The sequence below is a fragment of the Zalophus californianus genome, chromosome 13 (genome assembly GCF_009762305.2).
Source record: "Zalophus californianus isolate mZalCal1 chromosome 13, mZalCal1.pri.v2, whole genome shotgun sequence".
NCBI classification, from domain to species: Eukaryota; Metazoa; Chordata; class Mammalia; order Carnivora; family Otariidae; genus Zalophus; species Zalophus californianus.
In genome coordinates this window covers 88,194,353-88,220,670 of record NC_045607.1, presented here as the reverse complement: position 1 = coordinate 88,220,670, position 26,318 = coordinate 88,194,353, and the positions used below count along the sequence as shown (strand labels likewise).

The 26,318-nt window shown below is 43.8% G+C and overlaps 1 protein-coding gene across 7 annotated transcripts in view; it reads left to right on the top strand.

The window, feature by feature from the left end:
• Nucleotides 1-26,318, top strand: part of GLIS3 (GLIS family zinc finger 3) — a 454,886-nt gene that overhangs the window by 188,729 nt on the left and 239,839 nt on the right. The gene's annotated exons all lie outside the window — the stretch shown is intronic.

Sequence of the window (26,318 nt, the reverse complement as noted above, 5' to 3'; positions counted from 1 at the left end):
AGTATAACTATTGCTTTTTTTTTTTAATTTGAAACTTCACCATATTTTCATGGTCAGTCCAATTAAACTGAACAGTTACAAGCTGACAGCCAAAGTGTGTGCAGAGCACTACACTGGAAGCTTGTAGAGGCTGCGAAGGTGAGGAGTGGAGAGTCCCTGCCTTCTCAGGGCTCATGACCCAGCAGGGAGGACGTGTCCATAAATCATTCTGTTAGCAGGCTGTACAGAATGCAACAACTGAAGAACAGCACAAGCTCTGTGGGAGTTGATGGGAAAATAGGATAATCTACACAGAAGTTACCCCAAGTTCCCCAAGTTCATGAATTTCTTTGGTTAGTAAAGTTGTTTCCACAATGCCTAAAATCCCCACTATGCACAGTGCCAGGCACCTCCTTAGACTGTGTTAAAAAATAGTGCACATAGGTGGCAAAACCCCTAAAACGCATTAAAAGGATATGCAGTGGAAAGTAAGTCTGTCTCCTGACACATTCCATCACTTTTTCTCTCTAGAGACACCCACTTTTCACAATTCCCCACGTGTGATTAATTGTGAAAGAGGTGTTGCTGATCGGTTCTTTTGGCATTTCATTGCCTTCAACCCAGTGTAGTAAACATTCCACACATGTGCCAGGTGCTGTGTTAAGTACTGGGAATACCAAAACTGGGACTCTGGTCCCTGAACAGTCACAGCCTGGTACACATAAAGCTAGGACTTGGGCTGTAACATGTTCAGCGATATGATGGCGATAAGGGGTAAGTGTTCTGATGACTCAGGGGGGGTACGGGACTCACCGCCCTACAGTGGTGCCGGGTTGCTTCACGGAGATCACGATCCTCTAGCTAGCACGCGGGGATGCGGGTTTCCCTAGGCTGAGGGAGAGGCAAGTAAATCCTTGGCCAATAGAACCACATACTCAGAGAAAGAGAAGACTGAAAATATACGTTGAGTCTATCAGTAGGGCTAGGGTGTAGGATATGTGCGGTGGTAGATATGTCTGGAGGTTGTGGCCAAATTATTAGGGGCACCGAATTTCTCATCCTGCAAGATTTGGACATCATCCCATGCAAGGGCAAAGGGAAGCGGCTGAAGGAGTACGGTCATGGTAGGGATATGAGGCGTAACCGTCTTTCAGAAGGATCATTTTGGTGGTCCTCTGAAGGCTGGAACGGACAGGGGAGGAGGTAGAAGTGTGGGGATCGGTTAGGTTATTGCTCTGGCTATACCCTGGCCGGGATGGAACAAGAAGGCCTCAGTGGGGATGACGAGAAAACAGATCTGAGATCTCCCAGAAGGACAAATGACGGGCTCTGAGGATCACAGGAACGGATCAGGCATGCTCCCATCTCGGGGTCTGGGCTCCTGCTAAGGGGCACTCGTAGATGAGTTAGCCTTTGTGCATGGTCTTTGCCAGTGGTCGAGGGAGAAACTGAGCATCCTCAGGATGCGGAAGAAGAACTAGGAAGAAAAGGCAGCCCTGAGAAACCATCACCTCTTAAATAGCGGGCCCATAAAAAGCCCTGTGTGATAGAGGAAAAGCGATTAGGCCGTCTAGAGTCGCACAGCCCGGGGTGGGGGGGGGGGGGTCTGAGTGAGGAGGAAGGGCTCCTTAGTGTCTGCCCACTGCGAGCCAGAAGTCAGCTGGAGGGGAGGCCGAGAGAGAGCTCGGGCAGGGAGAACGTCCGTGTTGGCCCCCGAGGGCAGAGATGACTGGCGTGGTGAGGAGGAGGGGTCAGAGGGCGAGGCCTCGGAGAGGGCAGAGGTGACCTGCCTGGCTCCGCTGGCTGTCGTGTGGTGGCAGGGGAGAAGTAGGGCCGGGCATACCGTCTCTCCTCCCACCAGATGCTCCTCGGTGCCCCCGCGCTTGGTAGATGAGAGGCCACATGTGGGAGGGAAGGATGGCAGTCAGGAGAGATGGTGATCAGGGCAGCGGGAGGGAGAAGGTTCTTCGGAGCCAGCACGGGGCGTCCGTTCCTAGCGCCAGACCTGGGCTGTGTCTGTCCACTGCCTTCACAGGCAAGCTGTTTGCTTGTTGCCGTGGAGTGTCTAATTTTATGCATAAACCCCAGTGAGATCATTTTCTCTGGGCTTTTTTAATCCCCTCAGAAAAGTTTTGCATCCCTCTGCCTGTAGAATTCGATGGTCACTTTTCCTCACACATGGGACCAGCCCTGTCTGCGTCTTTCTGACCCACATCAATGTGAACGCAAAAGGCACCTCAGCAAGGAGCGCGATGCCACATAGTATAGAGGGTTCCTGCGTGTCGGTGGAGATGTAGAGATTAATGGCCGCAGTCGTGACATGGTGCTCTGGAAACAGCATCTGTCCACACAGGGGGAAGCCAGGGAGGCTGTTAGGTCACCAGGGCCCGGAGCTTGAAAAGCAGCTTTAGTGTACGGCATGCTTCTGTTGTTTATAACTTTCTGTAATGTGTGATAACAAAGAGCAGTGTGTGGTAACAAAGAACACTCTGTTACCACGAGTTATTTTAACCACCAGCTTTCGGCTGCTCAGCCTTTTTTCCCCCTTCTTCCTCACAGCTCTGTTTCTGGCTCCATGTCTTTGTCACCCACTTCCACCTCCTCCCCAGCTGCTCCTCCTCGTCTCCTTGTGTGAAGTCCTTCCCCGTGGCTGTTTCTCCTCCACCACGGAGAACCTGCTGGAGGCTTTTGGCTTTATAGCACGAGCAGTTTGCCACTCTTTTCCAAACTCTTCTTGCACATGCATTGCTCCCAAGGGTTCTTCACGCTTAGAGAACCCCAGGATGGAGGGTATTCCAGGGCTTTCTATCAGTATGAGGAGGGAGGGGCTCCTCTTGGGATAGAGGGGGAGAAAGTGTGTGTGCACGTGTGTGTGTGTGTGTGTGTGCGCGTGCGCGCGTGCAGATGTGCGCGTGTGTCAGAGAGAGAGAGAGAGAAAGAAGGAAGATAGATCAGAGGTTCGGAAGGCTTCATAGTCCTTTTCTCTCTCCCAGAGGACTCCTTGCTGGGTTTTTAATGCTACTAAGCCAAAAACACAGAATAATCATTATTAAACTGGGACTGGAAAAGTTTTGTTTTGTTCTGAAAAATCTGACCTCAGACGTTGAATAGCCACCGAGCCCCAAGTGGCTCCACCTCGACCCCCCGAAGAGAGGCAGGCAATCAGATGTGACTGTGGGGTAAATGGTGTGAGCCCAGAATGGTCCAGCAGAGGCAAGTTTCTTTCTCTAGAGGTAATTTCTACATGGATCATCTTTTATTCTGGCCTGAATTAGCAAGTGATACCAGACATCGTTGATGTAGGCAAATGATACAGGAGACAGGGTCTATAGGAAGCTTGGCTGATCATCTTGCATAAATTTCAAGGTTGAGAGTGATTTTACAGCTCTCCTTGCGCTTTCTGCAGTGGATTTTTGTTTGTTTGGCTCGGTTTATAGAACACACTGAAATAGTTTGCTCAAATCCCTTTACTCCTGAACCTTGGTGTACATGTCTTCAATGGCATAAATCATACCAAGAAAGAGTTATTTTAAAAATCTGAAGATTTCAATTAAAAAATCCCTGTGGATTGGCTGTTTGGCCTTCGAAAAGTCAATTAACACCTCCCTTGCTCATTTTCTTTACCTGTAAATGGGGGAGTTGAGCAAGTCTGATGTCTTAGAGGTTTCAGACATTCATTAGTAATCGGACAGACTCAGAGCTGGAAACTGGATTTCACTTTCGTGTCTCAATTCCACGGGTCAGGTGGCCGGTGCTGAGAGGGCTCCGGTAAGGATTACAGACTGCGGGGCTCGGTGGGAAGCAGTGGGGTAGATGAGTGACGGCTGCCTTGCATGCAGTCATTCGGGGTGGTGGCATGTGGTATTTGGTTTGTTTTATTATGTTTTTGCCCTTCCTCCTCTAACCCTACTAAGAGGGACCAGAGGGCAGTTGTGTTTTCATTTTTCACACACACACACACACACACACACACACACACACACACACACACACACCCCTCATTTGAACCAAATTGTTGATGAAACCATCAGCTTGTGTTCTATTCCTTCTCCAGATGATTTAGCTTCAGTTAAGTCAGATTTCTGTTCCCTACTTCATTTGTCTTAAAACCAAAGGGAAAAGAGAAAAAGGTGTACGGGTGGCCCATTTTAAACACATCACCACTTCACGGGCGCCTGGGTGGCTCATTTAGTTTGGGCGTCTGACTCTTGATCTCAGCTCAGGTCTTGATCTCAGGGTCGTGGGTTTGGGCCCTGTGCTGAGCTCCACATGGAGCTCTGTGCTCAGCATGGAGCCTACTTAAAAAAAAATTAAAAATAAACACATCACCGCTTCAAGCCCAGGTCGCCTAAAATCTTGGTTGCTTGCAGAAGACAAGATACAAAATGATAGCCAGTTACCCGTCTAATACAGCATAGCATTGAGCTCTACAGTGTAACTTTTTTATGATCATGGCCCTAGGATCAAAAAGGTATGGAGAATTGCACATAGGAAATTATAGAAACTCTATCTTAAGTCTGTCCCGAAAGTGACTTTTTATACTATTTTTCATAATTGCTCTAGGATGTTAGACAAAATTATGTTTTCAAAATATCCAGGTGAAGAATGGAGAGCTTGAAAAGAGTGTTTTTAGAATGCTGGTTGGGAATAGGTGATGTTAATCAGATTTCAAGGTCCATCTTGACCCGCTGTCTCTCGGGACACTGATCAAAGTTTTGTGAATCCTTCTGATGCAGTTACTCATTAGAGTTCTCAGCACATAATTATGGACTGTCAGAAGATTTCGGTTTTGTGTAATAAATGAGTAGCATGCCTGCGGCTTGCTGAGGTGTTAGCTTAATAACCTCATAAGGTAGGTTGTTTTTCTTCTCCCTCAAGACCTGAGCAGACTGGCTTATGTCTTGTCCACCCCATCCCAAATGGAGGTGAGCAGACTAGGCCTTAGATTTCTTTAAAAGTTTGTTTCTAAGAGGAAGAAACACAGCTTCTTATGTTACTCCTTTTTCCTTTGTTCTTTCTGCTTTTGAATGGGAAGCATAACAGATTTTGTTTTTATGCCTAAACCTTGGTAAGGATGTATAAGTTTTTCTCCTACCACGTATGGTTCTATATAGTAAGATGTTAGTAAATCGGTGCTGATAAGCAGTGCCACATTGAAATTGCTGCCTGCATGATACTCTTACTCGGGGATGCAATTATTTCCCTTGGTTTTGACAAGATGTCAGCTGTGATATGCACAGAGCAGAAACACCCTAAGACACTATAGTGCATTAGAAATCTTTCCAGGGGAAAACTCAAGGATGTGTCTGGGGTTCTCATTCTGACTCCATCCTCTGCCTTTGTATGTTTGTTTATATTTAGATTATTAGCTGAATCTGAAGTGGCATTTAAGAAGCATGAATCATTCTATTTAGTGATCATAATTAACAGGGGTTTCTAGGAATATTTTGCCTTCATTTTTAGTATAAAGAGATGGAGAGCAATTCATGATTAGTCATCCTACTGGTAATGGTGGTGGATGTACTTTTTTATAATACCTTCAAGAGGGAAATAGAGGTGCCTAATTACTACAGGATTGTATTGCACACCTACTGTGTGCTCTCACTGTTGAGAATACAGAGACGCATCAGATACAGAGCCAGCCAGTGAGGAGTTTATAGTCTAGTTGGGGAAGATATTAGTCAGGATAGGCTAGTTACTATAACAGACTTCCAAATGTCATTGAGCTTATTTTTAAATTTGCAGTCAAAGTTTATTTCTGTCTGGTTGGGGTCTCTCCATACATTCATCCAGGGACCCATGCTCTAGCCAACTCAGCTCCATTATTCTGGAAGTCTACAGTGTTCTCTCTCCATTTAGCCAGATGGGGAACAAAGGAAGAGAGGATTACACATGGAAGTCTGAAAATGGACAAGTCCCTACTGTTCACACCTCACTGGCTAAAAAAGGAGGCACATGGCCCAGTGTAGGTGCAAGGGAGGCTGGGGAATGTAGTCTGATTAAGTTAACAGCTGACGGCCTCTGCTGTCATGGGCTCACTCACTTACTTACAGCAGTAACATGCTGCAGAGTAGAAAGAGTTGACTGTGGTAAGGACAGAAGGGGCAAAGCCTGGGGAAGCCTGGGAGAGAGGAGCGGGATGCTATAGAGCATTCTGAGAAGAAATCAAGCAGGTCATGTCTGTACTGTTGTGTCTGGCAGTCGGGTTCTCACCCAGCATGGAAATCCTCAGTGCTATGTTGGGATTTGAGTGTGTGGACCACGTGGAGTATGAAGCCCATCGTGTAACCCAGGCACAGCTCAGGGAAGCGTGGCGGTCACTCAGTCTTGGAGCAGACTCGACCGTCACAACCGAGAGCCAGCCAGGTAAGGCTGGGACAGTGCGCCACAGAGTGGAAACCCTGCCTGTAGAAACCTGGTAGGTTTGCGGGAATGTGTGTGCCCAGGGGCTATGAATGGCAAACAGAACCGCTTCACACTGTTAAGGGGTGGAAGAGACATGAAGGCTGCATGGTGCAGCACAAAGAAGATCCAACGGAAGGCCTGGTTTTGGGCGTCACTCCTGACCAGCCTTGTGCTGCCTGCTCCTCACTTGATCTTTCTCAGCCTGGATATTCAATATCTGTGATAGATCTTTAATGCCTTTAGATTGCTTCCCGCGGTGACTCTGGGGGATTTCAGGTTTCAGCTAACTATAAGAGGTGTCCCATTTGGGGCCAAGATTAGAGTCAGAAATCTGAGGGGATGCCAAAAGCCCATTAATCCAGATAAATAATATTTTAGTGTAACATTTAAAGTGATCAATCTTAATACCCCCCAAAAAACCACGATGGATAAAATATAAACATTTAAAATAGGACCAGGTCAGTATTACTGGTTTTCCCTTTTACTTCAGCTCTAGTATGGCTCAACACAGCCCTGTTCATGATCTTGTCTTTATTTAAAGTTTTGATATTTTGCTTGTCGTGGACTTCTTTTAGATTGATGTTGATTAACGAAGGTATTGCATCAAAATGTTATTTATCTTGATTACCAATTTGGAGGCCCCTTAGATTGTATATTTGAGGTGAGTGCCTCACAGCTTACCATGGACTGAGCCCTGGTTTACTTTCTTCTGTAGCCCCCATGCCTAGCATGATGCCTGAGATATGGTATATGTTCAGGAAGTGCTCAGGAATGCAAAGATGTTGGAAAAATGAACATGTAAACTAACAGGTGATGCATCTTGGAATCAGAAGAAAGGCTTGGATGGTTCGGGAATCACAGCCCACAGTCACTGGCTGAACCATAAAGCCAGTTTGCACGGTGGCCCAGCTTATAAGACCCAGAGTCAACTGGGTCTTATAAGCCCGCGGATTCCTGCACACTTTTCCAGTGGTATTTTCCACACAGATCCTTATTTGTAGTCTTAAATGACTGTGCATATTTTTCATCTTTTAGGGAGGAATGTATTCATAGTGTCCCCTCTTTTATCAACAGCTATCTGTTGAATACCTACCCTTTTTTTTTCTTCTCTTCTCTTTCCTTTTTTAAGTTTTTTTTGGGGGGGGCAGTGTTTATGTTTGCTTATCAGCAGCTACAATTTATTGAATTTCTCTTGTGTGTTGGGTGTTTTTATTTAATTAATTTAGAGAGAGAGAGCAAATGAGCTGGGGGAGAGGAGTAGAAGGAGAGGAAGAGAGAGAATCTTAAGCAGGCTCCACACTCAGCACAGAACCCGACATGAAGCTCAATCTCATGACCCTGGTATCATGACCTGAGCCAAAGAGTTGGACACTTAACCGACTGAGCCAGCCAGGCATCCCAGTGTGTTGGGTGTTTTTACTGATCACAGAAACCTTTTGAGGTAGTGGGTTGGGTTTTTTTGTTTGTTTGTTTGTTTTTTGTTTCTTGTTTCTTGTTTTTATCTGTCTGTCAGAGGTAGAACTGGAGGCTGCCCCTGGTTGTGAGTGGTAAAGCTAGGATTTTGGTCCACCTTTCTCTGGATTTCTCCAGAGCCCAGGCCCTTCCCAGCACTGAGGACACGCATGGGGATAAAGGTGTTTTCCTGGTCGTGACCTGAACTGTGTGTCCCCAGAGGAGGGGAGCAGAGGGAAGACTCTGGAACTGCCTGGGCCTCTGCTGGTTGGAGGAACTTCCCTGGAGAGGGAAACCCCATCAGTGCAACAAGTTTGCAGACGTTCCTGGATTGGGTCGCTTCCCCTTTTCTCTGTCTTTGCTATGGTTTGCTCGTGCTGCAGGCATTTAGGAAAGCAGCATCCCTTTCCGAGCAAGCCCAGGGCAGGCATCGAGGCGATCTACTTCCTAGTGTGGCTTTGCCCGGGATTTTAAGCAAGTCAAGCTCTTTGAGCTTTGATCTTTTCTTCTGTGAAGAGGGAATAATTCTGATACTTAACACTCACCACCTCTGTTGACAGTAGTAGAGAAGATATAAAGAAAAAGTATTTGCAGGTTATAAATATCACCTATGCAAAATTTACAGTTTGGAATTTGTTTCAAAAGCCATGTGACCCTATTTTTGGGGGGATCAAAGGAGGTAAAGACATAAGCTAAAACCAAACTATAGTGGAAGATGGATGCAGGAAAACCACCTTTAATATGAAATATCTTGTTTGCATCAAAATTTTTTGTATTTGAACAGTTTGAGTATCACAAAGACCTGGTTCAGTTTAACAATTGAAAACAAAAGGCTACATTTTCAGCAAATAGCCTGGATTTTTTTTTTTTTTTTTAAGAAATGGAAGCTTAATAGATTTTGAGGGGGATATGGGGCATTTCAAACTTCAGATTTCTCTTATTCAGGACTTTCAGTGCTCTCTCTGAGCTCTAAAGTAGCTAAACACACTTTTAGTAGCTTCATTGAAAGAAAGTACAACCTGGAGCCAAGAGCTTTCATGCCAAACTTTAAGCTAGAGCAGATTTTTAAAATCATGTTAGAAACCTCTGGAAGAAGGAGGCTCATAATGAAAAACGCTGACCTATTCTTAACACCAGGCATGGCAGTGACTCAGTGATAATGGTTTCTGCACCATATTACCCCAGCCTGGCTGGAAAGGATCTCTTGGTTGTGGTCGAAAGAGGGGGCCATAGATGGGGCAGTCAGGTGTTTATCAGGTACTCAGTGGCCGAGATCTTCTGTTTCGCTTGAACTGTTACTGGGGGCACGTAGATGTCCCGAGAGCCCTGGACCATACAAGAATTGCATAGTTACAGAATCATGAGATTTGGAAAGGGACTCAGGTTGTATGGATTAGTGGTTGCCAGACTGGGCTCTACCGAAGAACCGAAGAGTTCCACAGAAGGATGGGGCAGGGCAGAAAGGAACAGGGCTGTGTAGAAGCTGCTGGTGGAGTGGGGGCATGCAAGTGAGGGGCAGGATGCTCCATACTCCCATTTCAGCCAAAGCACCTCTGCTTTTATATATTACACATTGAGTTGGGCATAAGATTATATTTGTGAAAAGGATTACACTGACAAAAATGCTTTTAAGACTACTGACCTGGCTTAACTTTCTCTCAGTTCAGGAATTTCATTTGTAATATCCTGGACATGAGGTTACTCCTTCTCAGTTTACCAGCTCCAGTGGTAGGGAACCGTATCAGTCAGGGTCCACCGAAGACACCAGAATTCTGCCAGTCATTTTAGCAGAGAGAATCCAGTATAGAGAATTGCTAACTAGGTATTAGAACAACAGGAAGGTAAAGATGGGGAGGAAGCAGCAGTCACCCCTTGAGATGGGAACAAGGAGAAGAGGTCAGAATTATGAAAACTTAGGAGCTCAGAAAAGGGTCCCAGGGAGCTAGGAAGCGGGTCTCTGAGGAGGGAGCTGTGCCGATGAGGCCAGGTCTCAGAGCGACGGGAAAACAACAAAGCATAATCCTTGCTGCTGCCAAGATGGGGGACCGTCCCTGGGGTGATGCTGAAAGGAACAGAAGAACGTGGAAGGAGCCAGCCTCGCTCCCTCTTGTGGCTTTACTCTCGTGCTCCCTGCAGGCAGAGGCCGACAGGGAGCCCCCTTGCCTGGCCTGGCGTAGGAGGAGTGTGACTGCCCAGCCCCGGCCCCAGCCCCAGCATCACAAAGCTCAGCACAGAAGCTGAGATGCAGCCGCTCCACATCCAACACAGGGACTCCCTTTCCCCTGCAGTGTCCCCTGACATTGCTGAATCAGCTTTAAATGAGAAACACAGAAGCAGACAGGAAAACCAAAGTCCTTTCCCTTTGGAGGGAATTTATCTTCCTGCCTAAGTTTGCCAGGCACACCCAGTCCCTTCAGCCTGCCTCGAGGACATGTTGAATAGACATTTTTGTTGTCATCCTCTGGACACCTTCCAGTTTGTCAGCGTCTCTTTTAAATATAGTTCTCAATTTGTCGGCACCTACCGAAAGCCTCAACAGCATGCATACTTTTTGTCTTAGCAGTTCGAACTCTAGGAATTTATCCTTATGAATTTTTCATGGTCTGCATAGAAATTTAGCTAGAAGGGTATTAATTTCAAAGTTGCTGATAATTTTTAAAAATTTTGGAGGAACCAGAAATGTTCAAGAAGAGGAGATTGGTTGTACTATACAGTACTCGGCAGGTAGTATAGATGATGATGAAGAAGAAAGTTTAACAGTATGAAAAGAAAGCCGTGTTCTGTTTTTAGGTAAAAGAGACAGGTCATAAAATGGTGCACACAGCATCATTTCAGTTTTTTTTTTAAAGATTTTATTTATTTATTTGACAGAGAGAGACCCAGCGAGAGAGGGAACACAAGCAGGGGGAGTGGGAGAGGGAGAAGCGGGCCTCCCGCCGAGCAGGGAGCCCGATGCGGGGCTCGATCCCAGGACCCCGGGACCGTGACTCGAGCTGAAGGCAGACGCCTAACGGTTGAACCACCAGGCGCCCCTGCATCGTTTCACTGTTGTACATACTACCTACGTCCATGTTAGAAAAACAACATTGGGATGATATATGCCAACTGTCCAACGTATGATTGGTTATTTTTAGGGGGAGATACAGTGGACAGTTTAAATTTTTTTTCTGTTTATTTGTATTTTAAACATATTTTACAATTAAAGTATATTTCCTTTTGTACTAAGGCAAAAATTAATTAGTGCTGAGAATGGATCATCATGGGAACGGATCTGATGTATCGTCTGTCATCCTCATGGTGTGTCACTTACGTTTTTTCGTAAATATGTCTTTCATATCTTCACCGGGAAATTGCAGTGGTGGGAGGATTGCTGGGGCAGCCAGGTAACTGTAAGCCGCCCCCTGACCGTAGGAGACTTTGAGCAAGTCTCTTAAACAAGGACTTAACGTTTCTGTCTCTGGAAAATCCAGAAGATTGCAGCAGATGATCCTCTTAGACTGGCTTTAGCTGTAGAGTCTGTGGTTTGCTGAAAATGCCTGATGTCCAGTGGAGGCAAAATCCCATTTACTGAGGTCATGGTTGCTTTGTAGGTGACATAGGCGGCTGAGACCAGGTGCCTGAAACATACCTGGGTCCTGTGTTGACGACTTAAAGAAATGCCGTCTAAGAAGAGGTCTTGCTACAGGGGTAGAGCCCCAAACATGGCTCTTCATGGTGATGGCATTTCCAAGTTAATGGAATAGGGAAATCAAAACAAATCTGTGTTGTAATAAGGAATCACTTTATAAGATATAGAGCCACGAGAGAATATAGTCCAGTTGGGTAGAACCTCCAAATCTGACAAAGGAGGGAAGGAGTTTAGAGACAACTGAAAAGAGATGGAGAACAGGGATGTGGCTGAGTCTCTCAGGATTGCGGGGTTTGGCAACCTTTGGCAAGCCTTCTAGAAAGCACTGTCAGGAGGAGTACGAGTGTGTTCAGAGGTATATGAGCCACAAAAGGGTAAGAAAATAAGTGTTCAGAAGAGATAACGAAATTCCTAGAACTTCTGAGACAAAGCCCAGATGGTGAGGATACCAAGTCATGGCTTCGGTAGTACACTACTTCCACCTGAAATCTAAGCAGGGTTTGGGGACCCACTTTGAAATGCTCCTCTGGAGACTTCCTGGTTCACAACATTGACCATCCCCAGCCTGGGCATAGCTTGACCGGTAAATTAGCAAGAAGACGCTAACCCCTGGGGGTTGAGGAGGAAGGAGGAACCAGCCAGCTGGAAGAGAAGCGAAAACACAGAAATGCCAGAGAGCAGGGGGAAATGATTGCAGTGCACTCTGTGTGCAGATTTAGGTAAATAAAACTGGAAACCTGTACCTTGGCTCTCAATTTGTATAATGGGATTGTACGAGTTACTTTTTCAGTAACTGTTCTGAGCAGGGGTCTCTGTCCTTAACCACATTAGACACACACATGCACACGCGCGCACACACACCCCCCCCCCAACCCCGACCACTAAGCACCTCCTGTATGTCAGGTGCTGCTCTATATACTTTTCACGTTTTTATTTATTGAAACTCCTCATTAATTCTTTAAGGCCGATGCTTGTTATTATTCCCACTTCAGAGAATAAGAAGCTGAAGTAGAGAGGAGGTAAGTCCTTGCTGGAGCAAGGCAGTCTGGCTCTCAACCAACTACCATGTTAGGTTACCCTGTAGCTGGTCTGTCTTGGTCATGGTTGGGGAAGTGGGTATTAGTGTGTTACCCAGTAGGGGTCATCTCTAGTTTCCCCTTTGTGGCTGTATATTGTATTTGCCAGCCAGTTTGCCCTCGTGGTCATACCATGGGAGTCTGTCCATCAGCTCTCTAAGCCGGGGAGTGGAGATGCAGGTCCCTCTTGCCAGTGAGCCGCAAAGTATGGTTGCCCATGAACGCTTTAGAATGACCAACCGGGGTGCTTACTCAAAATTCTGGGCCCCCTCCAAGATCTTCTGCGTCTGAAACTTGTGAGGTGAGACCTGACGGTCGGAAGGTGTAACAAATCCCCAGGTGATTTGGGAGTATGCTGAGGCTTGAGAACCACCGCTTTAAGCATCCCGTATTCAGCTGAATGTTACCCATCACTGCTCTCATGCAAGCCCAGCTGTAGTGATTATTCTTGTAAATCGTTGCAGACAAATGTATCTCTGTCCCTGCTGTGCTATAGAAGTCAGGTGGTGGGTATAAGAGGAACAGGTGTGCAGCACAAATGTAGTGGTTGCAAGGTTATAAAGCTGGTTTCCAATTTGAGATTGGCAGCCGTTTAAAAGAGAGAGAGAGAGAGGTACTTACTTAAGGGGCCAATATTAGAAGAAACAAAGCAATAAACCCAAGCGAAAAAGGATCATGACTACACACATCATGCTCTATGGCTAAAGCATATGCTTTTATTTAAGAGTTATTTTACTACTAATTTGGGCTTTCAGTTCTATTTGGCGGCTCCATGTGAATTATGAGATGTTGAGTGTGGCTTCGTTAGGCTGCTCATGTACATCACAAGGTTCTCCTCTTGAATTCAGTTTTATAGAAGAAAGAAACTAAACAGTCATAACAACGGCACAATAACATAACAACAAGAGGGCATAGTCCTGTCTAGGAAGCCAGTTCTCTGTAATGTGTAGAAATCTCTGTAATAAGCAGGATGTCATAAAAAGAAGTTCATGCTTGGCTAGACTTCTCAGTAAATTGTAAAGAGAAAAAAATGTCATGTATTATTTACAGTGAATGTATTTCATACATTAGGAACTAAATCTTGATAGCTCAGTAATAGCTATTTATAATATCCCTCTAAGTTTTATAGAAAAGTCTTTCTGCTCCCTGAAAGTTAACCCATTATTGCCCAAATGTTATTGATGGATCGAAGACATTGACTCAACTGTCGTGGCAGAATGGACACGCCATGAAACTGTACCCGCTCTCCACATGGGAACATTGTGTGTCAGTCCTTGTACACTTACCAACTGAAGGCTTCATAGCTTGGCTCTTTTCATAATAGCCCAAACCTTGCAGTGGTTGTAAATAGCACAGAGGGTCCATCTTTGAGGGATCTGAGTTGTGTGTGAGCCCAGGTTCAGAAAACAGTCAAGGCTGAATATTATGCTCAAGGTGAACTCTAATAGAGAAGATGAGTAGCTTGAAGGCAGTCCGTGGAGTAAAGAAGCACTGAGAGAGGCTCAGAACAGGAAGTAAAGGGTAAGAGGACTATTCCCATGATTAGAGAAGGCATCCCTGCACAGCCCTGCCTGGCCTTCTCTAGCATCTGAGACAATAAGATGACCTATCAGGTGGGTATATATTGAGCTCCATCCTTTATGTTGCAAGGGCTGTTGGTTTCATTCCCTGGCTAAAGGGATGTTACCAAGGCAGATAAATGTTACCCGTTGCTTTTCCTCTTCAGGTGTGTTTCTTGATCTTGTATTATCTCTTTCTCTGAGATGGATGAGTTTGTGTGGCTTTTATGAAACTCCCAGGATGACTTTTGAAAAAGATATGTTTAAGAGAGAACTTTACAAATTATAAAGCCACCTTAGTAATTTTGCCAAGGAATAAAAATGCCAAATTAGAAATTTTGGTTTCCAAGGGGTATGACAAAGGAAAGAGTGAATTTTATTGGCTCGAGCTGTCCCGGGAGCAGATATGTAGTAAGGAATTCTAAAAGATAACCATATTGGCATCTGTCTCTTAGGCTTTTTGCATAGTCCTCTGTTCCTTAACAGTTTGTAGATATCCATGTATCCAAAAGTCACAGTGTAAGATCCAAGATAGGAAGCAAACTTTGGTAGAGACTTCAGGGTCATGGATAAATGAGTACCTAATTTAAACCCTTATTCTAATCCAACCCCAGCACCGGTATTGTTGGCAAAGCTAGATGGTTTGGTTTGAGGACAGTTAACTGATACTACTGTTTCCTCAGACCATTTCTGGACCGTTTAAGGGGTTCTTCTGTACCCTGAAGAAGGAAGAACTACAAGATTTTGATTAAAGATGCACTTATGACTTTCCTTATTCACATTGGCCCAGTGGTTACATAGATACCTGCCATGAATATTTCCCATCACATTGTACCTTTGAAATGCACCCACCCATAGGCGTTTGAAGCCCTTGCCTCCCTGTGATGCATTGTCTCCTGATTGAAATTCAAGGAATGCTTTGTGACGATTACTAATTCCTGAGTGGGAGCTTTTGGTGTATTAGCATGCTTTGAAATTGAAAGGCCTTACAGATCTCTTTGCATAATATTGGTCAAAGCGTCACAAGCCAGTTTTAAGGGAAGAAAAAAGATCCCAGTGGTGAAAAGAAAAAATAATGACAAAGATTGCTGTTCCCTGTGAGTGTACATGTTCATATCTCTGAGTGCTAAAGTATAGATCCATAAAGGGCGGGGGTTAACCTTGCTGCCATGTTGTGAGGCTCTTCCCTCTCTTAGCAGGGCTTCTCTGGCTGGCCCACAAAGGAACTGTAAAAAGCTTCCTAGTAAATTATTGGAGACTCACTGGCACCAGATTAATTAGTTGATTACTTCACTGTTTAAATATTTGAGTGATGATTACTTGCTTTGGGGTACAAGAATTTGAATATTTGCTTCAGAGTAGAAACTCCACCCAAACTCTTTCACCTGAGTGGGTGAGCATGTACACACGTACACAGACACAGACACACACACACACACACACACACACACACACACACACACAGTTACCACCACCTCTCCTTTGGGGTCTTTTTTGGTCCCGGAGGGTTTAGAGAGACAGCCTTCTGTCTGGGGAACACAGTCCTTGGTATCTGAGAGATCTTACTTAACAAACAGAATTTCCCAAGAAATAGTCCTTATTTTTCAGTTTGTTCATTATTCCTCCCTGGAGCAGATCTGAACTTATCCTGAGTCATTATCCATTAAATTGTTATACTCAAGAGAGAGGAATTCGGCACAGAATGGATCTGTATAGAATCTTCATATAATGAGGGGGTTAGCTAACGGAAGAATCTGAAGCACTTTCCTCTAAAGCTGTCTCAGCTGTGAAGTCTCAGCACAGAAAGTAAGGACAGAATCAAGGTCCACTATGTAAACTGTATGTACACACACAGGACTATGGTGTGTATTGGTGTGTCTGTATGTATAACATTTTGAGTCAGACAGAATCCCTTGAGTATCTTGATGACAGATAAATGCAGCCTGGACCAGCAGGACAGTGGCTGAAATGGCTGCCTGTCCCTGCCTGGATTCGACAGGGATGTCGTCACACATGGCTGGAGCATGGCCAGAGCTTCTCTTCCCGTCGCCCACGGGCTTCCCCTCCCAGATGGAAACGTTCAGAGTTCCACTGCTCACTGGAAAAGGCATAGTGGCCTTGGGGTTGGCTTGTCTTTTAAAAATCCACCGTGGTATTTTAGAACGATTCCCAAATCTTTCATAAAAGAGCTTTGGCAAAATAGCAAAACAGCTGTAAAAGGCTCTTGAGTAAATTTAATGGCTTAATTTCCCCATAAGTATGCACCGTAGACCAAAAAGCACCCCTCCACAGACGCTTTCATTGCAAGATACTTTCTGCCTCAATCTCAAGTAGGCATTCAGTTAAAAAAAAAAAAACCTTTTGATGTTCTGGGGAAAAAATAGCTTAGTATTTGACAGGTGAGCAAGAAACTTTGGGTTTTTCAGACAGTAGGTATGTGGACTGTTAACCCGCTCAGGGACTCGGCCTTCAGTGTGCTTGTAGATCCATGCGCATTTCAATCTATTAATGATTTTTATATGCAGATGTCTTATCTCTAATCCTGTCCTCCCCTGGGGATAGCAACTGGAAAGTTTATGAGCCTGGGGTTTAGAATGGCCGAGGAGCTGATCCAAAAGCTTAGCTACCAGCCGGGGAGCCTCTCCAGTGGTTTTAGGTCCGGAGGCTGAAAGGGGGCCCAAAGGAGCAACCTGCAAGTCTCAAAATCTGGAAGACGGGGCAGCCAATTAATTCCTCAACCATAAAGTTTTAGAGCTGGCCAGTATCTTAGAGATCTACTCTGCTCAGCAATTCCTACATATTCAACAAGGCATTTTTATTGAGCCTTATCCGAGGCCCTCAAGGCTTCATAAAACTATGAGTTTTATAGTATTTCTGCTAATCCCATACATTTATTGGAACTAACTCATTGGCCGGACCTGAACAAGCCATTTATTTTTCTGGGCCTTAGTTCTCTATGAGTGAGACAGAGGGGGTCGGATTATAGATGATTTCTAAAATCCTTTATTCTGATATTCTTTAATCAATGGTCAGACCTGATTTATTGGTCAAATCTGCATGGAGGAGAGAAGTGGAAAGGACATATTTCTCTCTCTCTCTCTCTCTCACACACACACACACACACACACACACACACACACACACACACACAGCAAAAAACTCCAAAAACCTATAGGCAAGAAAGAAAACACTCCCTTGACAGCACTCTCTTTCAAGACTCCTCCGTGTGACTGTTCTGTCTCCTTCTGGATCTCATGGCAGCAGCTGTAAAGCACGTAGCCTGCCTGACTGCAATTCATGACAGATGGGACTGTCTCTTGAAATCCTTGCTCTCTGAGGCCCAGGATTTTCTCCAGTATTTATTATTTTGTTTCTGATTATGCGGATTAGACTTGGTCATTGTAAACAAATTGGAAAGTACAGAAAAATACAAAGGAGGAAAAATTGTAAATTCACCACTCAAACACTTAACATTTTTTGGATATCACATTAGTCTTTTTTATTTTACACACACACACACACATACACACACACACACACACACACGTTTCTTCTCCGTTTTTTCTTTTGTGATTTGGAAGTTATAAATCCTGTTTTTAGGTTAAGATTCATTTATAATAGTGTACAGATTTTTCTCCAGTTACCAAAATCATGAATGAAATACTCTGTTGATTTTCTCCACTTGTATAAGGTAAGAAATAAAGCATCTTTTGAACAACTTCCCTGCAACTGGAAATTTAGAATTCAATGGTTATGATAATTTGAAAATTAGTATTTTTGTTACATTTTGCATTTTTAATTCAAAAACAATTTTAAGAACTGGCTTTACATTTGTATAATCTTATAAATGATATTTAATTTTAATTATGGAACATTTAGTTTCGGTGTTCATGCTTATGACCAGCCCTTTCGTGCTAAGACTTCTCCATTTTTGAGCTTTTCATTTTGAGTCCTTTATTTACCAGCTGGTGGTATTTTGAGAACTGTTTTCAGGAAGAATATGTAATATAATGCTTTCTGACTTCAAACACTCTGAGGTTTTTTCCTGTTATCTTTACTTAGGAGTGATGACTTTATAGGATCTTGAATGATTATATATCATAATCTTTTTCTTTCAAAGCTCAGTGGTTGTTGCCTCACTTTATTTCCAATTTTAATATAGTGGAGGAGAAGTCTGGGATCAATCTATCTTTGCTAGTACTGTTTTTTTTCTTGCTTTGATGCTAATGTTGTTGGGGTTTTTTTTCCTCGAAACGAAACATTATTAGTTTGTTTTCTCTCCTGGAATCCAGTCTGCTAGTCTTTGTCTTAATTGTGACTTTAAGTTTGGCAAGTCTGTTTTCCATCTCTGTACTAGTCTTTTTTTAAGATTGTATTTATTTATTTGTTTGTTTATTTGAGAGAGAGCGAGCAAGAGCAGGGGGAGGGGCAGAGGGAGAAGACTCTCCACTGAGTGGGGACGCCAGTGCAGGGCTCGATCCCAGAACCCTGGGAGCATGACCTGAGCCGAAGGCAGACGCTCCGCCGACTGAGCCGCCAGGCGCCCTCCTTCCCTGGGCTGTTCTTAGCAGCTCTCTCTTCATGAGCCTTTGGCCTACAGTTTCATACGTAAAGTGCCTACTTGAATCTTGTTGAAAAGACACATTGGAAATTCTCAAAAATATTCTCCTGGCTCTTGAAGTAAAACTATTTCATAGACATGGTTTGACTCTGATCCTTCACGGCTACTTCCTTCTTTTGACAACATCTTCTTAAAAGCATTTTTTTTTAAAACCATCTTTTCCTGTGTTCTGTGCTCTTTCCCTCATTGTTCAGTGCTATAAAGGAGCTGCTGTGTTCATGCAAAATAAAGTGCTGAGACAGTGCATCAGGCAGGGTTCGCCAGGAGACAGACCTCACCAGGAATTTGAATAGAGACAATTTAATGTAAAGTATTATTAACCGGTCAAAAGTGTTAAGTACTAAAAAGGGTAAAAGAGGATTCTGAGGAACAGGTGAATGGCAAATGCAGGGAGTGGTCCTTTCGTCTAGGGCTGAGGGACTGGGTGAGTAAGGAACTAAGAATTCGGAAAAGGGATCCTCTCTTGCCCCACGGAGGTTGAGAATGAGACCTCATGGGGAAGGCTGGGTTAGCTGCTGCCTGTGGTGGACGAGCTCACTGGGGTGCTGGCCGGCCAGATCTGTTCCACCTGAAGCCCCTGCTGGAAAACCAGCTGGTCCCAGCTGTTGAACAGGAAGTCCCCCATCGTGGTGCCAGAGGGCCGGGCTGGTCAATAGCGTGATGCACGCTGGAGTCCTGGAGGAACTCTCTGGAAAACCTGTACCATTGGGCCTCCCACACGTGGCAGCAGGGCGCTAGAAGCTAGAGAAGCCCACCAGAACTAGAAAGGGAAGCCCCTTCTTCCACTATGCTCTCCCCTAGCTTTTTCTGTTGGCAAAGCCTAACATTACACCAGCTGGCAAAGGAGAAATTTACAGGGTCCAGCCCTGGTGTCACAAAGCAGAGCAAAGAAAGGTAGATTTGGAGTTGACAGTCAGTAAATTGATAACTGGCACAGATGAGCTCTCTGAGGACCAGATAAAAGAAGGAAGGCATAGTTTTAGTATTGTTCTCTCTCGCCTGGTCAGAAATCCAGCAGACTGGAGTAGCAGGGAGAGAGCTAAAGCCATAGTGCTGGTGGCAAGGACCTTCAGCTTTGTTCTGATGAATTTCTTTTTCATTCTTGTTTGACTACCCAGGGGTGGCTGGGACAGGGGCCCTTGCTCAAGGGCAAATGGTGCAGATGGCCAGTATCAAGGGCAGACTGGGAGCGCACACTCTAGAGGGTTTCCCAGCCAGGGGCCTCCCTGCCTGGATGCTTCTAGAAATCCTGCTGGGGGCTCGGAGAGGTTCCCAACTGCCCCACAGTTATGGGCATTAACGAGCTTCTGCTGGAGCCTCTTGCACTCCTGTCCTGGAATCAGCCTTCCCCACAGACAAGTACTATTTGCTCTTTTATGAAATAGAAGTGCTTGAAAGTTCTGGTGTATGAAATTACCCCTTCTAACTTCCTTAAAGGATTTAACTTTTCCTGTTTTTTATATTCTTTGGGTTACTTTAATGATACTATGTTAGGAGGCAGAGTTATACATGCATACTTAATACACCAGAAAGTCTCATTTCTAAATGTACCGCAAATCTGTTTTCCTATACTTGTTTTAACTTTATATTAAAAAGTCCAGTCTTCTTAGTCTGTATTTTCTATGCCCTTTCTAATTGAATTTAGAACTGTATGATGCCATCTCAGGGCTAAAAATAAACTACATGCTCTGTTTAATTTTTATGAGTGCCATCTATACATATAGTGTAGCCAATCTAGCATCTTTAATAGAACTCTTCACCTGGAATATTCTGTGCTCGTCAGTTTAGTTAATTAGCATCACACTGACTTGTGGATTTAGAAACATTTGGGTTCTGCTACTTCATTTTTTTCTGGCCTGCAGGAAATATGTAAGGTTAATACAGAGAGTTTTCTATTTTGGTAAGCCCGTTTACTAATTGGTAGAACATGACATTTGTGTTACTTAATACATTAAAGCAGAGGAGTTAGGAAATTGTATAAAACAAACAAATTTAATGTGAAATTTTAAAAAAGTGACAGAAAATTTCTCACTTTGGCTGTTATACAGTATTGGTATGAAAAGATTCAAAAGCAGTAAAATAAAGTGAAGGGCTTTATATAGCGTGTAGAAATAAAATAAACATTATAATACTTAAAAAATAAGCCATTCCACTTGCCCTTGACTGACCCATCCTTTGTCCAGTGTCTCCTGATGTTTCCATTTTCTGTCTGGGCTGTGCTGCCAGTCCAGCTGGACCCTGTGCAGAGATGGCTGTGAGTCAGAGAAAACCTCTGTCCCTGGGAAGGCCTGGTTTGCAAACTCCAAGGCTGGGGGACTTCTGGGAGAAAACAGAAATCCAGACCTACAGAAGGTAGAAGAGCTAGCTCTATATTTTGTTGGGATTAAATCCATTGCCTTTTTGTAATTTCTGGAATCAAACTTTTTTCCTTTACTAAAAAATTAGGAACTGTACCAGTTTTAATCCTCAGGTGTCTCTTCTGTGCTCCTAGACAACAGGTAGGGGTGCACCACCAATCACTTCCACAAACACAGCTCCTGGGGGGATTAAGACCCATCTGCACCAGGATACTGGGACCCAGTTAATGGGACTGCATGCTCTCTTGTGGTTTTTTTCCTTCTAAATTAGTCTTCAATTTCAAAATGGAAATGAAATGGGAATTAAGTAGTTGCCTTTCTGACTTCAGTTAATTTTTATACATCTCTGAGCGGAGGGTCTGGAACAGAGGACTGGTAGGAATGGAATGAGCTAAATGGATGCAGATCCTGCATCACCCATATTATAAATCCAATAGATAAATTTTCTGAAATACAAATTAGTAGTGCAGAAAACATGACAGTCAAGGAAAACCTTGAACTAATGTCTAAATTTTATGTAATATCTCTGTGCTTTGTTGAATAAAAGCTTTAAATTTTTGATAGTCATATCCTTCAATCACTTATACTATTTGTGGATTTTTATCTTACTTAAGAAGGCCTCCCTTATCCTAATATTAAAAGAATTCTCTGGTGTGTTCTTCTAATACTTGTTTAATTTTTCTCCTCAGTTTTGTCTCTTTATTTTTTGTAGAATTTATTTCTATGTATCATGCAAGGTACAAATCTATTTTTTTCTTCAATAAATGTCAGTTGACTTGGCATCATTAAATAAAGTCTGTTCTTTTCCTACTGAGATAATATGCTACCTTTAGCATAAACTATATTCTGATTTTTGCTTTATTCTATTATTTGGTTTTCTCTTCTGTTTCAGTGGCTTGTTTGTCAATTATCGAGTCTCTACATTTCAGAGTTTATAAGAAATGTCTTACAGTTTTAAAATATGTTTTGACATTTGGACAAGGTGTTTTTTTCTCCTTATTAGACTTTTTCAAAATTTTGTTGATCTTACAGATTTTTTTTTTCAATTTTAATGGGCTGCAGAGTCAGTTTGATAAGTTCCATAAAAAATCTTGTGATTTTGATAGGAGTCATATTCCTTTCACAGAATAATATTGAGTCTCCCCATCCAGTGTCTGATATTTGACCTGTTTATGTCTTCCCTTTATGTACTGCGTTAAATTTTTATGACTTTCTTTACATATTTGTTTCACTTCTGTCAGTAGGTTTATTACTGGAAATTGGACACACACACATATTCTGAATACTTTCACCTTCTAATTGGTTGTTTGTGAGTAGAAAAGTTTTTCTATGATCACCTGGTGCTGACCAATCTATTGCCTTATTTGCCTTAATATTTCTTTTCAGTTGATTTTCCTAGGTATTCCTTTTAATGTTTGCACCTCTTTTGTTTTCTTGTTTAGTTGCCTTATTCAAGATCTTTGATATATGGTTGAGTTCTGAGTGGTGAGGTCATAGGAAATATGCTTGTCTTGCTTTTGATTTCATTGAATATGCTTTTGATACAATGCCATTTTTAGAATTTTTTTTTTTTTAATCATGAACTGGGGTTGAATCTTACCAAGGGCTTTTTTAACCTCTACTGAGACAATCATTTGGTTGGATTTCTGACTCTGTTAATGTACTGAATTACATGACTAGATTTCCAGATGTTTAATCATTGTTCATTCCTGGAGTAAACCATTTGTGGTGGTAGGATTTGGTTTTCAATAATATTATACTTTCCTGCATGAACAGGTTAAGTATATCCCCCCTCTTTCTACTATAATTTGTTACATACTTCTAAAAATCTCTTCCACGCTGAGTTATCCATTGTATTACATGTTTTGTAAGAATTTAGAATTTCACTAAGTAGGGAATAAAAAAGAAGTATAAGGTAGAATAAGAAAGAACCGGGCTCATATATTTTGCTCCTGGGAATATTGTAAAACACACATATCACATTCCTAGACAGACCTAAGATGGTGTTGGCTCAGAAATAATTTTTTTTCTTTGTGTGTTGTTTTTTGCAGAAATGGAACTCGGTTTATTAATCAGTGTATTAATCTGGTGAGATAAGGATTCAAGTGACGTAAATGAGTTTATTCCAAGTGCTTAGTCAACATAACAACAATAAGAATTTGTGTCACTTGTACACTGGACTTACTGTATGGGTAGCATTCTTAACATATGCCAGCTAAATTAATCTTCCCAGCAGGGGTGGGGGCAGGCAGAGGAGTTGTTATGACCCTGCTTTATGGGGGTGCAACAGGTTCCGATTAGATAAATGGCACAACCGAGGTCACATGGCAGATAAGTGAACTAGTTAAGACTAGACCCCAAGTCGTCTTAACCTTAAGCCAGGATTCATTCCATCTCTGCCTTGGGATTTTTATTTTTTATTTATTTTTTATTTTTTTTAAAGATCTTATTTGAGAGAGAGCGAGCACGAGAGGGGAGAGGGTCAGAGGGAGAAGCAGACTCCCCGCTGAGCAGGGAGCCCAATGTGGGACTTGCTCCTGGAACTCCAGGATCATAACCTGAGCCGAAGGCAGTCACTTAACGAACTGAGCCACCCAGGTGCCCTGCCTTAGGATTTTTAATGATGAAAAGTAGGCCCTCTCGGTGGCAGGAACAGGCACAGAAGCAAAACAAGTTGGGAACACATCCTTGCCCTCTCACAGCTCTCCTGCTTCCGCTGGGGTTCCAGTGTGAGGAAGCTAGTGAGGACTCCTCAAGGAACACCTCCTCCAACATCATGGAGATTGTCATTTTGAACTGCCTTTTGTCTCCTAAATTAAGGTGTGTTCACTAAGCCACGGGGCCATGTGTCATTTTCCTATGACTACATTTGTTGAGCTCCTTTGGATCAAAGAATACACAGTCCTGTGCAGACAGTAACTTTCCCAGCCTGGCGACTTAGTGTGGGAAGGCAGGGAAGGAACTCAACCTGCGTATTGTGGCATGAAGTGGTGTCAGGGACAGGTGCTGGGACAGCCTCAGAGTCGGCGAAGCGAGGACTGGGAGGACCCGGTGGCCTTTTCCACTTCCCATGCTCCTGTGTTCACACCTGCATGCAGGCAGCTCAGCTGTCCCCGGCGGAGGCGTCTGTCTCGGGATACCCCGATCTCCGAGAAACCCAACTAAAATGTGCGGTGGCAGATTTCTAGTATAATTAGTTCTCACTTGTGGCTTTCTAGCATAATTCTTCATAGAATTGCACATAATTCCTCATAGAATTGCATAGACAGGCTTATAGAAAGACTAACATGTTGCTTTCTTCCTCTAGAAAACCATTCTAGGATATCACGGTGTTGGCTTTCCTGGTGCTTTTGATAATTCAGTTATTTTACTGACTGTCGTGCATATATGAGGCTTCCAAAAGCATTGCTGGCATCTCATTATGACACTAAACTATGCTGACATATATGCTGTGTAGTTCAGTCTTTACTACAATTAACTATAAGACATTAAAGGGTCCAATGAAACCATTCTGCGGCTATTTACATGAGTTTCCAAGTCTAGAATGGAAAGTCGTCCTTATTTTCCAAACTCTTCTTATATTGCAACGGGATGCTAACAGCTGAGCAGGGAGGTGTGCTCGTCTAACTGAACCCGAAGACTGGGGTAGAAACTGTATCTGAGGCATGCAGGGCGTAGGCCAGAAAGTAGGGACTGTCAGGCAGGGTCGGAGTTGGGAAAACCCATAGGTAGGGGTGGGGTGGGGTGTAAGAATTGGCATCTGTTGGCAGGTTGAGACTTGATTCCAGGGCAAAAGCTGGTTGACTTTCGGAGGAGAAAGGGAATACTGTCCAAATGCTGCCTGTCAGTGAGCTGGGAGGGAGCACCCCCAGGTGGAAGGACCAAGCATTAGGTCCCACTGAGAAGAGACCATTACCCAAGGTGGTAAGAAAGGTTGGCTCGGAAGAGAATCGGGAACCAGGTTCATAGTTGAAAAGACAATGCTTGTTAAGCTGGTAAACTGAAGTGAAGACAGAAATGAGAGACTGAGTGTTAGGCACTTAGTCCTAGAGAGCTGAGAACAGAATAAAGTAAGTGAGAGGTTCGGGTGGGTTGGAATTTCCAAGCTGGGGGCTTGGCTGGGACATCTTCAGCAAAGTGTCTGGTGTGTGCTGTTGGAGGCTGGGGGAGGCTGGGGGAGGCTGGCACATGGGCTCAGGGGAGCTGGCCCGGTTGGCCAGGAGCCTAAGGGCCCAGGAGGAAGGATGCATCTAGAATTCAACATGACCTTAAGAGTAAGAGGAAGGTTCTGGTTCATATGTAGAAAATTGCAAGAGGCCTTCACACCTACTCTAACAATGAGAACAAGCAACACAATCACAGATGTTTTTAAACCAGCGAGAGAGCCAAGGACACAAAGAAATATTCATAAATTAAATTTCAGAAAGTGACAAGCCCTTCCTAGGAGAGAAGAAACTCAGGGCTGCTTTCATCCCTGGCAGAGTGGTAGGAAGGTCATGAATCTGTCACAAGCAGAGTGAGCAGAAACGAGCCCAACTTTTAACTAACTTTGGGTGGCTGTATGTTGGCTGGTGTTTAGAAAGCCAAGGATCCCCAGGGACAAAGCAAGCCTGCACTACCCTCTGGGTCTTGCCCATGGGCCTTTAGCAGTAAAGCAGAGAGATCTCTGGAAGCTCATCAGTGCTCAGATCTCAAGTCCTGCTAAAAGAGAGGCCTGAGCCCACCCTTAAAGAAGCCCCTGGTGAATTTGCTTCTAACTAAAGCTGCAGTAAATCCAGACCCAGATCAGCTGTGGAGAGCTGACTCCGCACACCCCTCCCCAGCAGGACCTTACCAAAGAAGGGGTGAGGCCTTTTCCATGCATGAATATTATTAATTCAGTCTGTTGTTCTTCGATACAAAATGTTCACCATAAAATAAATTGTAAGATGTATGAAGAAGCAAGTGAATGTGATTCTTGCCCACGACAAGAAATAGTCGATGATGGAAGTAGACACAGAGAGGGTCTGATTTCAGAATTTATCAGGCAGGGTTTAAATGATTATGCTAAGCATATTCAAGGATCAGTGGATGCCATGCGGGAACAGGTGTGGAATTTCAGCAGAGATGGGAATTTTTTTTCATGTTGGGGGAGAAGAGTCTAGAAAGTCAAAGGTCAGAAGGCAAAGACACTATTTGTAGGAGTGTGACTTCTTACCTAAAAGAGCACAGTCCACTTACTCTGTGCCATGATTTTATCCC